The 16,078-nt window shown below is 28.6% G+C and overlaps 1 protein-coding gene across 1 annotated transcript in view; it reads right to left on the reverse strand.

Moving 5' to 3' along the window:
• The window catches only part of LOC129972278 (uncharacterized), a 28,252-nt gene extending 17,933 nt beyond the window's left edge, over window positions 1–10,319 (reverse strand). The window contains exon 1 of the mRNA XM_056086361.1: window positions 10,200–10,319. The gene's annotated coding sequence lies outside the window, so the exon portion shown is untranslated. The remainder of the gene's footprint in view (window positions 1–10,199) is intronic.
• Between the last annotated feature and the right edge of the window lie 5,759 nt (window positions 10,320–16,078).

Raw genomic sequence — 16,078 nt, forward strand, 5'->3', positions numbered from 1 at the left:
AGTAGTACAGTGTAGTACAGTACCAGCTCTTAGAACTCACATCATAAATCAAAATAGGCTCACGTGTGTTCCAGATCTTATGACAGAGCCAGTAAAAAAACTTTCAAATCTTCCTTTTCTGATTTTATATAACATGACACTAAAGTAAAAATAAAATCAAAATTGAAAAAAGGTTTTTTTTTTCAAAAAAACAACATTCTACTACCAATATCTGGGTGTAACACAAACAATAGCACTTCAGGAGAAACATCAAATGTAGAGATATTATAATAAACTTTGCATTGGGCTTATAACAAGAACTGTCTTAAATCTAAAGTCATATAGAATCATCTAGACCTCTGTCCCAATTTCTTTGAAGATGATATTTGACTGAACCTCGTTACGTATCATCGTTCATTGGGAGAATTGGTGGCACTTCCGTCACATGCCTTCCTGTTTGAAGTAGTACAGTGTAGTACAGTACCAGCTCTTAGAACTCACATCATAAATCAAAATAGGCTCACGTGTGTTCCAGATCTTATGACAGAGCCAGTAAAAAAACTTTCAAATCTTCCTTTTCTGATTTTATATAACATGACACTAAAGTAAAAATAAAATCAAAATTGAAAAAAGGTTTTTTTTTCAAAAAAACAACATTCTACTAGCAATATCTGGGTATAACACAAACAATAGCACTTCAGGACAAACATCAAATGTAGAGATATTATAATCAACTTTGCATTGGGCTTATAACAAGAACTGTCTTAAATCTAAAGTCATATAGAATCATCTAGACCTCTGTCCCAATTTCTTTGAAGATGATATTTGACTGAACCTCGTTACGTATCATCGTTCATTGGGAGAATTGATGGCACTTCCGTCACATACCTTCCTGTTTGAAATAGTACAGTACCAGCTCTTTGAACTCACACCTTAAATCAAACATAGGCTCACGTGTGTTCCAGATCTCATGACAGAGCCAGTAAAAAACTTTCAAAACTTCCTTTTTTCTTTTTAAGTAACATCACACTAAAAATAAAAATAAAATTTCCAGAATGTTATTTTTTCAAAGGGGAAAAAAGATCGTCTTCCTAGCAATATTTGGGTGTAACACAAACAATAGCACCTCAGGGCATGTATCAAATTTAGAGGAAAGAAAACGAAAGTTTACCACTGACCTAGATGATCTTCCGGAAAAAAAATAACAACGCGCTCCATTCTGCTCACGAACTAGATAAGATTAAGGCAAAACTAGATTATCTAGAAGAAACTGAAATGTTATAATGCATTTTTATATATTTTTTCTTTATAATTTTCTACAATCAAAATTGAATATAAGATAAATAAGAGGCACAAATCCTTAATGAATATGTTGGTTTCATATTACTCTCATAATCATTTTGATAGCTTAGTATATTCAAGATACAAATGAGAAAAAATGCAAAGAATAGAAGAGTTCCAAAAAAAACTCTTTATTTCCTTGGAATCAATTCCATAATACATCTGATATTAGCCATAGATACTCTTCTGAGCCTTAGGGTAAAAGTCCAAAATTTGATTCGAAATCTAAAATAGAGATTTATCCTGTTGACCTGATTTTTTCTCGGATAATTCAATTCTTTGACAAGAAAAATCTTTCATACAAACCACAAACCGCCGAAACGAAAAGAAAAGAAAGTGAAACCATCAACATTAAAAGCAAGTGTGTCACAAGTGGGATTATTGTCGAGTCTTTCCTGTTATCCATCAAGGATTACTTTTAACACTTGATGAGTAATGGATGAGGTAGAGAAGAGGAAATGCAACAGTGAATACTAGCCAACGGCTACTTAGTTCCGATTATGGGTTTTTCTTTCTTTAATTTGTTGGTAAAGCGAGATCTGTAATGAGATCAACTCTATCTAGTAGACACCCTGCACAGAAGAAACCCAAAAGATAATAAAGATATACAAGAAAAAAAGACATCTGTTAGACAGTAGACAGGAAAAAAGTGAATCCGCATCATCAGAAAGTCATGTAAGTTCAGGCGGAAGTCATGCTTTATATACATATCGAATACAAGTTTATTTTAAGAAGTGGGGGTAAAAATATCACTTTTGACAGCAGACCGGAAGTAAGGGAATCCGTAACTAAAGTCACGCAGGGTTCAGGCGGAAGTCATTGTCTGCTGTTCCGATAACGATCTGATATATTTAAAACTAGTTTTAATTGAACATAACATTGTTAGGTGAAAATGAATGCAGGCAAAAGAGAGGGTATAGAAAACGACTTCCTGCTCATTTTTGTTTCTTTATTTAGAAAATATACGTTCATAATTAGAACACCGCACTTTGAGCTATGTATTCTCATAACAAATGGAAGGAACTGTTTGAATATTGAACAGTAATATTTAGGCAATGAAAACAATTGTTGCTTTTAAAAAAGTTCAATGACTTGTGATAAATGAATTACAATCCTGTGAAATTAGTAACTTTATATTAATAATTAATTTGTTTAAAAGTCCACGTGCATGAACTTATTAATATATCTTCACTGTCCGAAAAACGAATATTCCACATTTTAACAGTGTAACTTCTAATTTCCTAATTTCTAAATAATTTATTACTTAACTCGTAAAAAAAATTTCAAAATTATTTTTGCAACAAAAGTAATTTTTTGATGAGCTTAAATTCTAAAACTTTGGTAATCATGATTTCAGATATTTTTCGTTTCAACTTCCGTACTTTTGTTTCCTGTAGTCTCTATTAGTGCGATTTTTTTGTATTCTTTTTGCACTTTCACCTGGCTGGAAAAACATAAAGGGTCGTTAGCTGATTTTCCGTCTATTTCGTTGTGTAAAATCTTAGAAAATATGTCACAAATATAAATGTTTTTGGTGTCTGACTTAAGAAATATTTGAACAATACCCTTGAAGCAGTATCTAGCAAGGTTTCCTTTTAATATTTTTGCGTGTTCAATTTTGCGAAACAATACTACAAAATCTCCGTGTTGCGCTTAAGAAACAAATAAATATGGGGGGAAATTTTTAAGAATGATTTAGTCATAATTCCTCAATATTACTTAAAGATGATTTTAATCCGAAATCAAGGAACTTGAAACCCTTTATGAAGGGGACTGATGCATGAGAACCCATAAGGTTTTCATTTTGAGTTCTCTTCTTTCATTAAGTTAAGAAATCATCAAAAGTTTTAGCAATGTTTCCCAACAAACATATTAAATTTCAATTTATAACTTCAGTTAAGTATACCCAAATTTCAAGATGCATTCAGTTATAAAAAATATAATTGCATTTATTGGCAATACTGTTTTTTTTTTTTTTTTTTTTTTTTTCGATAAAATGAAAATATATTATTTTAACTCTTTTTTTTTTCAAAATTGCGATTTAGAATTAAAGATGCTACTCGATGAATTATTTTGTGATATAAAATATTTAATATAGACTAATTATGACATAGACTATATAAATAAACTAATTATGACACAAATATGAAATGTTTATGTTTGTTAATTTGTTTCTAAAGCAAATGTATTATTTCAGACGAATTCACCAAATACACATTCTTATGATCATATTTTAAGTTTCTACTACAATAAATATTTCAAATATGAACAGCAGAGTTTTATGATTAATATTTATGATTAATGATTAATATATCACACCAAACCTTTTTGGCCTTTTATGAATATATAGGACACCAAATATTTTGCTTAAACTTCTGAATTAATTTTTTTTTTCTTATAGGACTCTTACCAACAAATATGCCGTAATTTTATTCAGAACTTTAAAAAGAGTTTCGATTATGAAAAAATTATTATTGTTGGTTTGTAAATTTCTTCTGCTATGATTACATAAAGAACTGAACTGGCTTGATTGTGCAGCTTTCTCGGGTTGCGATAACTTAAAAATATTACATAACATTCATTATATCAAAAATTATCATACAATACCTTGTACGAATATATGGATCGTTTTGTGCAATTTACATTGCTAAGAGAATCCAGTATGCATTGTTAATTTCTTCTCTTTAACTGATTTGAATCGAAATTGGATGCATATCTGAAATTTAGATTTTAGGCCCATATTGGGAATTTCTCCACCATAGTTCGATGGGTTTTTGGATTATTGCAAATAGACCAATTACCGCAGCTCACTAATAAACCGATCAGTAGATAATTGATCAGAAAATTCAATATGGATCTACAGTTCTGAATTCAATCAAGTTTTCATTGCGTTTTGAGTTATAGTGTTATTATGCATAGAAACGGTAGTCAGATACATTTTTGAAGAAATATTTTGCTCAAACTTTTATATAAATGTTCATTTTTGGTGTTAAGTCCACCTATGTACATTCGTTTTTGTACCTTTTTGGAAGCTGTCTTTTATTGGATGGGCACAATGGAAAATATGTGTTTTTGCGAGTAAACTCGAAAATTCTAAACGTCTCTAGATTGAATTTTTTAACGATTACTATAATTTATTTTTTTCAATATTGTATGAAGGGAAAAAAGTCAGTTATTTTAAATAAAAACAGAAAGTTTTGTGGCAATAATGCCATAGCCATAAAAACACTTGACAATTTTGTTTCGACTTAATTTATGTTTTCTATAATTGAAAGGATTCGTTCAAAATGAATTATTTTCTAGTTCCCCAATTTTTTTAATGCTTTCTTTAACCAACGTATTAGGCATAGAGAAAATATTCAAATACTTTGTCGGCATTTAAATAAGAAAAACTTTAGTATCAATTTTTTGTAATGTTAAATAAAGTTTTGATTTCTCTTTTTCATAAAGTTCAGAAAATATCTTCATATATATCTTCATATTTCTTTAAATATGAGCACTATAATCGAAAAAAGTCTCCTTTATTATTTAAAATGTATTTTTTCGCACAGAAATTATTCCCAGGAATCCCCTTTCCTTCGTTTAACCTTTTCCTTTGCATTTTTAGGAAGTATTACAAGTAGATTACAAGTATGTCGATTATTTTATTCTTTATTTTCTCTCTCTCTCTCTCTATATATATATATATATATATATATATATATACACACACTGAAACTTAATTAATATTATAATGAATTTTAGTACAATAAATCGAAATTATACGGAGTTGTATAATTAAAAGTTAAATATTATTTTTAACCTAGTTTTATTAAATTATAAATATATCCTACATTTTATATCCTATTTTGAAGCCACTTGGGCATTATACTGACAAGGAGTCTTACTCTGAATCTCGTCAGATGATGAGGATGATGCCTGAACTGAGACACCAGCCTCTCCTGACTTTCACGCCTCACCAGTATGAGGTCGTTTAGTCCTCAAAGTCTACCTCAAACATCTACTAAACGTGCATACAAGGTAAATCTTTAATGAATACAAAATCATCCAGTTACAAACCCGATAAAATTTAAATAAAAAATTATATAAAAGTATTTAAATTTTAAAAATCTATAAATACTTCATCTCTTTAAGTATGTGCTGTACAAAAATATCTCTCCTAAAATATTTTCACTTCCTTTTCTCTGCATACTTAAATTTTAAAGTCTATTAATTCCTTCAGTTCTTTAAACACGCCCTGTCCAAAAATATCCGGTCTGTTATTTTTTCGATGAATACTTAAGTTTTAAATGTTTATAAATTATTCATCTCTTGACGCACTTACAAAAATATTCGTATATTCGTTCGGACACTTTTTAGCTTCCTTTTCGCTGGATATTTAAGTTTTAACAATCTATAAGTCCTTCAATTCTTTGAGCACGCGCTCTACAAAAGTATCTGCTAATAGGTTTTTGGTTCTCCAAGTTATACGATTAAAAATGCACATTTATTTTGCAGTTCAACGAAAAATTTGATATCACTTTTAAAGAAAACTCAAAAGTTTCCTTTTCATGGTTGACTTTCTTTTGAAAAGTAAACGTCATGGCGCGTTTCACACTACAGCAGTTCAAATCGGTCGAACCCATTCCTGTAAGGTAACTCGCCTTAATTAGAATTGTTTTAACAAAAGTTGACTACACTGATCTCTAGGTTAAAATAAAAATAGATATTTTTTTTTTCAAAATAATAATGAACTTTCGTCTGGTCATTATTTTCCAAGGTTGCTTGCAACGCTTCGTTGGATATTAAGATGACCTTGCTTGAGCTATGAAGAAGAACAAAGATATGAAGATTCTTGTTCTAACTTTTTACAATTTCACAGATGGATAACAATGAATTCATTTTTAATCAGAAAGATTAGAAAAGCACTTATTAGAGTTCGTGGAATCAAAAGCTCAGATATGATTGTTATTGTAGAGAATTGCCCTAATCATGTGCCATTGTTACGCATTTTATGAATTCGATTAACCGGCGGCGTAAATACTTAACTAAATATATTTACTTTTATTCGAGAGTCTCAATTATTTGGGGTCTATTTTAAATTATATTCGCTTTGATTTGCAAAAACATTAAATTTATTTGAGATATAAAAACTGTTATTATCGTAAATTACTTTTAAAAGCATATGAGCTGTATAATAAGCATTAGATATTTTTAGCCTATTAGACTTCTGTATAACATCAATGTTATATAGAAGAATCATTGTAATTATTTAAAGAACGTGTTGTTTGTATTACTACATCTGTATGATTATTTAGACAATTTATTTATTTCTTAGATTATTTTTCTGTTTCATTGATGGGCAAAAACTATAACTAATGAATGTCATATTTTAAAAATGCCACAAAATATTTAAATTGATTCTGATTTTCTAAGAGTACCTAGTCACATGCGATTCAAGATTAACATATACAAGCCCATGTTATAGGGAGATTTTGAATAGGTCTGTGTCTTCATTTCACTAACTTCCAATCACAAAGTCAAATATTTACCATTAAAACATTTATAATTGGCCTTAATCGTCATGGCTCTTGCGATAAGTAATTATATTCATTTTAAAAACTTAATTTGGAGGGAGGAGGGTATTCAAGGTTTATTATAATTAACAATTCGGTGGTTGTTATTCAAATATTCTAGAAATATAGTTTTCTGACGTAGAAATAAGAAGGGTAATATATTTTTCATCAACTGAAATACTCTTATATTTTAAAGAAAAAATTCTTTATACTTTTTATTTATCAGAAACTGAGATAAATAATTACTGAATCAAAAATTGTTAAAAATAATATTAAATTAAAAATATTACATCCTTAAAATTTGCTATAACTTGATTTTAATAACATTTATTAAAATCAAAGATAATTCGGTACCGTTATTGCTAGAATTTCGAATGATTTTTTTCTGGTAATCCCAGATTTGCGAAGTTCAGATACACTACATTTTCCAATTCTTTTAAGAGTAAGTATATCTGTCAGAAAGGAATTATATCAATGATATTTTAAAACCTAAAAAAATCCCTGAGAATGCTGTCTTTAGATACTGCGCATATGGTGAATATCATTAGTCTCATGAAATAAAAATACATGTGAAATTTTGGAGTCTGGAGATATTCTTAGAGACAATGTAATTAAATATTTAAAAATTAATTTAATGTTTTGGCAATTTATGACACTTTTTTACAATCCACGATATACTACTCTCTGCTGTTTCTAAGCTCTAATACTGATTAATATCATCACTATAATGTCAATATGTCATAAATCAGCTTTTCCCTTTTATTGGCGAAGAAAACTTGTATAAATTTTCTACATCTGCTTCCAAATTTTATATATCGTATGTTTGTAGCATATTTCCAGATAATAACTTATGCAACAAGTGGTTTTCACTATCTTATTAAAATGTATGTTTTATTATGTGTATGTTTTAATATATTACATTTTGATGTAACAACAACGATTAAATTCTAGTTTAATATTTTTAAGGTTAAGTGAAAAGCCAGTGTCTGCATCAAAATGATTTCAATTGTTGGTAAAGAAAAACAATATAAAAGCAGAAATTTCCAGACTTTTAATTTCTTCCAAACACAAGAAAAGGAAGCTAAATCTCTCAATATTTTGGGGGTTTCTTTTTTTTTAATACCTCAGAGAATTCAGAAATTTAATAACACACAGATATTTTACCATATAATATGACATCGAGCAATATTCTATAATATCATGTAACAAACTATTCTACAAGGGAAAGAGTAAATAGTTTTGTGAGATAAACTATAAGGGTTTATTAGGTTTTGGGCTCTAAATTTTTATTGTATTTTTTAGAAATTCTTTGCATTTTTGAATATTGTATTGCTAGAAAGGATGTTTGGCAGCGCAATCAAAATTTTTGAAGACTCATCAAGGAATTGAGTTTCTTATGGTTAATATATTCTCATTTTGTATACTTCATATGCATTAAAAGTACTTTGATGCAATGAAAGATATAATAGGTATTAAAAAGGAAATATAAATTCATTAATATGGCATAAATCAGCAACTTCGTGAGAAGTTTCATAGTTATTCGTTCCCCAAAACGTTTTGACTTAAGCCAATTTTTCTATATCAGAATATAGTGAAAATTATATCTATTCTTACCTTATCCAATATTGCAACCTTCGTATAAATTGAGAAAAAGACATCTTAACGACAGAAATAACATAGGAGAATTGGAATGTTTCATGCTTTTTAAGCATAACATATGCTTTACAATTTCTAATGAATATTCCACAATGCGTCATATTAAGTATATTTTATTATGAAATTAACATTTTTTCTCCAATTATAGACTTATTTGAATTTTTCTTAAAACTTAAAAGTAATTGCAGTTAAAATGAGTGCGTGCAAATATTACGTTATTAGACTTATATATAATATATCTATAATTCATTAATGCCTTGTTCTTAAATTATGTATCTATCTTAATAATACAAGATGGTCATAAAATTTTTCTTTGATAATAAAAAAAATTATTACTAATGAACCAGAAAATATAACACTGTAAAATTTTTACAATGGAATAAACATGTTCTTGATTTTTTTTTCTTGGTCCAACAGATAGCTTAACTAATACAGAAACGAGGATGTTACGTTTGATTTTATCAAAATGTCAACGAAGAAAAACGCTCAATATGTTCTTTGGTTCCATGATTCAAATTGACCAATATTGTTCAATACCACTTTTGGGATTTCATAAAATACGAAGTATTTGCAACACTAGAGGAAAATATAAATGTATTCAGAGATCGAATTACCGATACTATGTCCAATGTAACAACTGAATTGTTGGACAATATTTAGTGAAAACTGAAGTGCCACCTTGACATTTTTCGAGCAACCAAGGGTGCTGCTCTCATTAAAATTTACTGATGCAAGTGGTTTTATTAAAAACTTAAAATCCATCTTTACAACATACCGAAACAACCATGTGACATTTTATAAAAGATTTTATAGTATTTTTTTGTAATCAGAGAATGAACTTTTGTTACCTTGTATAGTTATAATTAATTTACACAGTATTCTTAAATAATGTATTATTAGAAATTTCCGTCTAAAAAAGGATATACCGTGAAATATGATATAAAACTTTATAATGGTAAATATTTTTTAATAAATCCACATTTGTAACTAAATATTTGATACACATGGAGCATTTTAAAATATAACTAATCTGTAATTTCATAAGTTCAAGATATCAAAAATCATTTAAATATCAAATCCACTTTTTTCACGAATACAATAATTTCTGTATACATATATAGTACACAAAAGAAATAAATTTTTCAGATATTACCAGAATATTAAAAAAATTTAAAATTGGAAATTAAATACTTCATTCTATTTTTCCCAATATAAAAGCTCATTATATCCTTAACAATTATTAAAACTTTGTCCTTATTTTTAATAAACGTATGAAAGCAAGGATTTATGAATTTAATTCAGTTTGCTGTAAAATATATTTATTCATTTAATCACTGTACAAATCCACTTTTTTCACGAATACAATAATTTCTGTATACATATATAGTACACAAAAGAAATAAATTTTTCAGATATTACCAGAATATTAAAAAAATTTAAAATTGGAAATTAAATACTTCATTCTATTTTTCCCAATATAAAAGCTCATTATATCCTTAACAATTATTAAAACTTTGTCCTTATTTTTAATAAACGTATGAAAGCAAGGATTTATGAATTTAATTCAGTTTGCTGTAAAATATATTTATTCATTTAATGAATAATATGATAGGAAACGTATAAATATTATAAAAATAAACCAAAACACAAAACTGAAATTTTTCTTACTTCAATCACAGATCAGACGAGAATTTCAAATCTCCCAAACCAACTTAAATCCAACTGACCACTCTTCCAAACTCGACGATCTTTCTCCTCGGTCGCTGTCAGATGGTATGCTCATTGTCGGCCATTGCCACTTGCTTAATATAGGTGCTCCAGATTTGGGAGGCTCGTTTGTAGGACACACACTCTCCCCGTCTTTTTTCGACCCCCTTGCAGACCGGTTTCCTACGAAAAAAACTTTCTTTTTTTAGAGGAAGTTAATTAGTTTGTATTTAATTCTTTTTTTCCATACCGCGCGGTTTTTCCTTTTCCGGCTTGTTATTTCAACGCTGTCACTTTTGTTTGAGATAACGGAACGGCAATTCTTTTTTATTTGTTGATTAATATATAACGACTTATGGATCATAATAAGATCTCTCTAAAAATATAGACCGTATTTTGTATAATGAATGTTCATGTTGATAAATGAATTTTGAAGTCGATATACAATGCAAGTTGATTGAATTCTGTCACACGTTTCCTTAATCGAATTTTTCTCAATTCTTCGCAAAGTTTATTTTCGCAATATTCAATTCATTACTCCGATTTATGTTGACAAGAAAGTCCTAAATGATTTATTTAAAAGCTTAATTTTTCTCACTAGAAAATTCATAAACATTTTCCATGCTTTGATGAATTTTCAGTTGTTGGTTTATTAAAAGTAAGATATTATAAATAAATCGATATTCATCACAGAAATTACCCTTTTTTTCAAAAGTATTTTAGAAATATTATCAATTTTTTTTCTTTGAAGATTTCTATATTCTCGATTGGAAAAAAAAAATTAAGAGATAGGAACCTCTAATCTTACTCTGTAGAAGAGTGATGTTTAAAACTTGATTCGTCTATCTTTAATATTAAAATCTTATTTTAATGTCTCCTCTCGGTTATATATTAGCAGTAGAATGCAGATGAAAACGATAATTAAAATCGTTCTCAACGCGCACGTGCATAACACTGGTAATTACAACAATAAAAAATATTTTAGAATTTATTGGAATTAGAGAAAAAAAATTATAAAACTGAATTCACCGAAAAGCGCATATTTTGTATTTCAAAGTAGTATAAAAATGATTTTCTTGCAATTATATGCTCCGAAGCTATTGAGAAAAAGATTAAAATTTTAATTAATTTTTAACTAAGCGTGAAATTAAAATTTTTTTAATGTTTTCCTATGTTAGGATCCATAACCGAGAAGTAACTACGAGCCAAAAATGGTATCTCTAAGTCAAATGATTTTCTTTCTGGACTGTTTTGGTTAATTTTTTTATCTTGCAAATCACAATTGACACTAGTGTACCAGCCTTGAAACTTTATCGTAAGCGTTTCTTTTTTAAAGGATCTTTAGTATTTTTCTATAGTATTTTATTATTAAAGTTGTATTTTAGTATATATATATCTTAAGCTATTGCAATGATTATTCCATGGTTATCTTTAAGCTATTCTTGATATGACTTTAGGAACTTTTCTGCAGTTCTTCACCATTCATGGTACCTAGAAACCCAAACCATTATCAAAAGTTTATATTTATATATTGTCCGTATTATCTTGTTAACACGATCAATATAATACGGACAATATATAAATAAAAGTATTGTCTGTATTATCTTGTTAACACGATGGGCCGCGCTGGCCTGGTGGTAAGGTCTCGGCTTCGGAACCGGAGGGTTTCACGTTCGAGACCCGATTCCACCGAAGAACCGTCGTGTAAGCGGGTCTGGTGCATGTTAAACGTCCTGGCCAAACGTCCTCAGCTGGTATGGCGAGGTGTGGAGATAGGGGTGCCAGCTCAGGTGTCGTCCTCATCATCTGACCGAGGTTCAAAATTACGAGGTCCGTCCCAAAATAGCCGTAGTGTTTCTTTAAAACGGGACGTTAATATAACTAAACTAAACTAAACTTGTTAACACGATAACTAGAGTATTTTGATTGAATTTTAAGCCTCCTGAGTTATGCTGTGAGGAGAGTAAAAATCCTGGATGAGTTTGTAAATGGACCATCTAGTTCAAAGAGAATGGAAACGGTTGGAAGGAGTTGAAATTTTCATTTCCCCATAATTTCTTTACGAGGTCCGTCCCAAAATAGCCCTAGTGTATAGATAGAAAAATAAGTCCAATTAGATAAATTGGCATCTCATTAACAACATTTATATTAAAAGTTTTTCAATAACCACAATGGCTTAAAGTTAGGGGCTAAAAAGTAGTTTTCAAAACCTTGCATCAACTATCTGTAATGTTATCTGTATTGCCTACTTTCGTTCCTTAAAAAAAAAAAAAAAAAAAAAAAATCAAGCGCATGTGGACACAAATTTAATTGCTTTAAGAAAATAATTAAATAAAAATAAAAGAAGAAAAATATTTATTGGCAACATTATTTAAAACTCATCAACTTTAGAAACTTTCAGAAAGTCCTCTTGTTTCAGTTCTTTCCAGCGTATCTAATTATAATTTTTATTTAAATGTGGCAGCACAAATCATATTAAATATATATTTTGCGATAAATGCTGTATTGTGTGATATGAATTATGTCATTCTCTGTGGTCGCTCCAGTAAGCAGTAATTCATTGTTTTGTCTATATTTGAAAGGAATTTGGAAAACATTAACTTATATTATAAGGGAACTAACTACTTTTATCTTCTTTCTAACTTGTCACGGGAAATATTTGTTGATAATGGTAACGGTAATGTTAGTAGTAGTTAAAATGTAATGCATTGCAATAAAATCTCTCTAAAAATACAGCCTTTATGCATTACAATAAATGTCTCAAAAAATACATACTTTATGCATTACAATAAATGTCTCAAAAAATACAGACTGTATACAGTAAAATGAAATCTCTCTAAAAATACAGACTATATGCATTACAATAAAATCTAATAAATTTTTAACAATCTGCATGTAATGCTTTACTTTAAAATCGCTAAAAACATGATCTGTATAAAAAAAATGATCATGTTGAGCAATGAGTTTCGAAGTTAATCTGTAATGCCACTAGATGGAAATATGTCATTAATGTCCTTAATGCGATACTTCTCAATTTTATGCAATGTTTGCATTTATTTTAATAGAGTTAAATTCAGCGGAAATGGTTTTTCGAAATTTATGTTTATTTTGGCAATAAAGCTCTAGATAATTTATTTAAAATAGCTTTTTCTTCCACTAGAAAATTCATAATTGTTCTCTTTACTTTGATAAATATTTAACTAATGATTAAAAGGAAATGATGTTTTTCCGCAAAGAGATATTTTTTTGACGAAATCAATCACTTTTTTTCTTTTTTTAAGAAACAACAGTTAATATTTCTAATGAATATTTCATCAGCAGCTATTGTTCCAATAGAAAAACAGAAATCATGAATGTTGATATAATTATTCGTTTGCATATTTTAGACACTTGAAAAAACAGAGCGATTTGATATGTGCAAACCGTGATAAGATTATCAGCCGTGACAAGAAAATGAAGGAAAAAAAATGAGGAAAAAAATGATGTCAATATTATAAACACTCTATGGAGAAAAGAAACGTCAAGCCGTATTTATTCCACTTGTGGGCATTTTGCAATATACAGGGTGTCTCAAAAACCTTGACCGCGGCTTTTATTCCTTAAATATTGATCGTAGACATATACTGTAAATTACAAAGTTGCGTTAAAAAGGTGCAAAATGTTATGAAATCGATTTAACTTTTCAGGGGATAAAACTTTAAAAGAACACAAAATTTAAATTTTTATATGGACCCTGTACTAAAAAATTCTCAATGAGTAAAATGTTTTTCACTCCCTAATAAGGTCATGTACAAAATTTCAACAATTTATCACAAAAAGTCTCAAAGATATGAAACTACATAAATGACCACTTTTCGATACCTGGATATGAGTTCGCAAAAAGGAAAAATCATATAGGATGTTCGTGTTTTAGGGGTCGTACACAAATTAACAAAGAAAGTAATGATTGAATAAATTAATAATAATTTTGCTGTTTATTGCTTCAAAAGTATTAAAAATTTGTAGAAATAACAACTTAAAGGAAAGATTACTTAAAGGACAAATTACATAAGTTTTTTTACAAGTTCATTGACTGTGCTATTTTTTTATATTTTTCTGCGTCGTGTCATCTGCACTGAAGCTGTAAACATTTGCATTTTAATTTGTGATTGACCCTTCACCAGCTTTGTTTTAACATATCTTTGAGAGTTTTCAAGATAAAATTCTGAAATTTTGTAAATTCTTATTAAAAGACGAGGCACATTTTACACATTGGGAATTTTTTATACGGGGTCCGTATAAAAATTTAAATTTTGTATTTTTTGAAGTTTAATCCCCTGAAAATTTTAATCGATTACATAACAATTTGCACCTTTTTTTTACGCAACTTTGTAATTTACAGTATATGTCTACGATAAATATTTAAGGAATAAAAGCAGCGGTCAAGGTTTCTGAGACACCCTGTATAGAGGTGAGCTGACTTAGAGAGAAAAAAAAGTTAATACACCCACTTTCTTTTTATAATCGTTCAATAAATCCTTTTAAAATTCTTCAATAAATGAGAATCTGAAATAATAAAATCGATTCAGAAATAAAATCAGTATATAACGGTTATTTTATTTCTAAACACAATCGTGCATAAATGTGTCTTCACTTTCTTCATCCAAAGTAGCAGAATATATAAATATGCCTTGCTTTCCATTTTTTTTTCAACTGCATAGATGTTTTCTAATCCATTTGTTTTGTTTATCCATACAAAAAATTCTGATCCCAATTATTTATGGAAACTAGAAAAAATTAAATATATTGAAATCAAATTTAATTAAATTGAAAAACATTTCGAAAATTTTAATGAAGTGTTTCAAAACAAATAGTTTTCTGAATGGCTTTTATTTGTTTAAATTAAAGCTGACAGATTCTCGCATTGTGAACACTTTGAAAAAAAATAAAGGATAACGACCCAGTTTTAGAAACAATTTTTAAACATAAATGAAATTTTTACATACAATCAACTGTCGATATGGTCCTGAATATTAAGCACGAGAGTCTAGCTCATGAATCATCCTTATCATCTGACCACGATTCGAAAATATCAGTCCTGAATAGTTCTCATATGGCTTTAAAGTAGGAGGTTTATGTAACTAAACTGAGTTATAAAAAATGTATTAAATGGCGAATGTTGATGTTTCTTTATAATGATTTTTATTTATAGCCATTTAAAAATATTTAAATAAAGTATGAATTCAAGTACACATTGTAATTCACGACATCTTATAAAATCGTGATTCTTCAAGAAGTGTTTTGCTTCATGAAATTTTGCTTCAAGTAATCAAAATGACCACATCCTTAAAAGATATAAGATTTAGCAAAGTAGTGTTATTGAACCACAGGTAGACGGATACTATAACGGAACTATTACACTGTTACTACGAAAGAAAATGGCGAAATGTATCATCAGTTCCTGAAGTGGTTTGTCTTGACACTAAATCCTTGGAAAATCCGAAGATTACACATTAGAATTTGCTTTCAGTTACCAATCTTTCTTATTTTTGGTTTAATTCTCTTGGAAATCTTAGTTTTAGTAAAAAATGAAACGGGTACTTTCTTACTTTTTTTCTATTATACGACTAAAAATTAATAATTTATATTATTTTGATTATAGGTGTATTGTTTTATGTAACATTTAATCAGCTTTTGTTTTATAATATATAAACCACATGATCATAAAGATTAATTGAAAAAAAATAACAAGATGGTCTTGTATATTTGATCACATTCTCTTGGATTTTGGATAATATTGTCTGTATTAGTATTAATTCGGTTCCGACGAGATTTCAGTTACGATGAGGAGAGAATAGGAG

Source organism: Argiope bruennichi, chromosome 6 (genome assembly GCF_947563725.1).
Source record: "Argiope bruennichi chromosome 6, qqArgBrue1.1, whole genome shotgun sequence".
Taxonomy (NCBI): domain Eukaryota; kingdom Metazoa; phylum Arthropoda; class Arachnida; order Araneae; family Araneidae; genus Argiope; species Argiope bruennichi.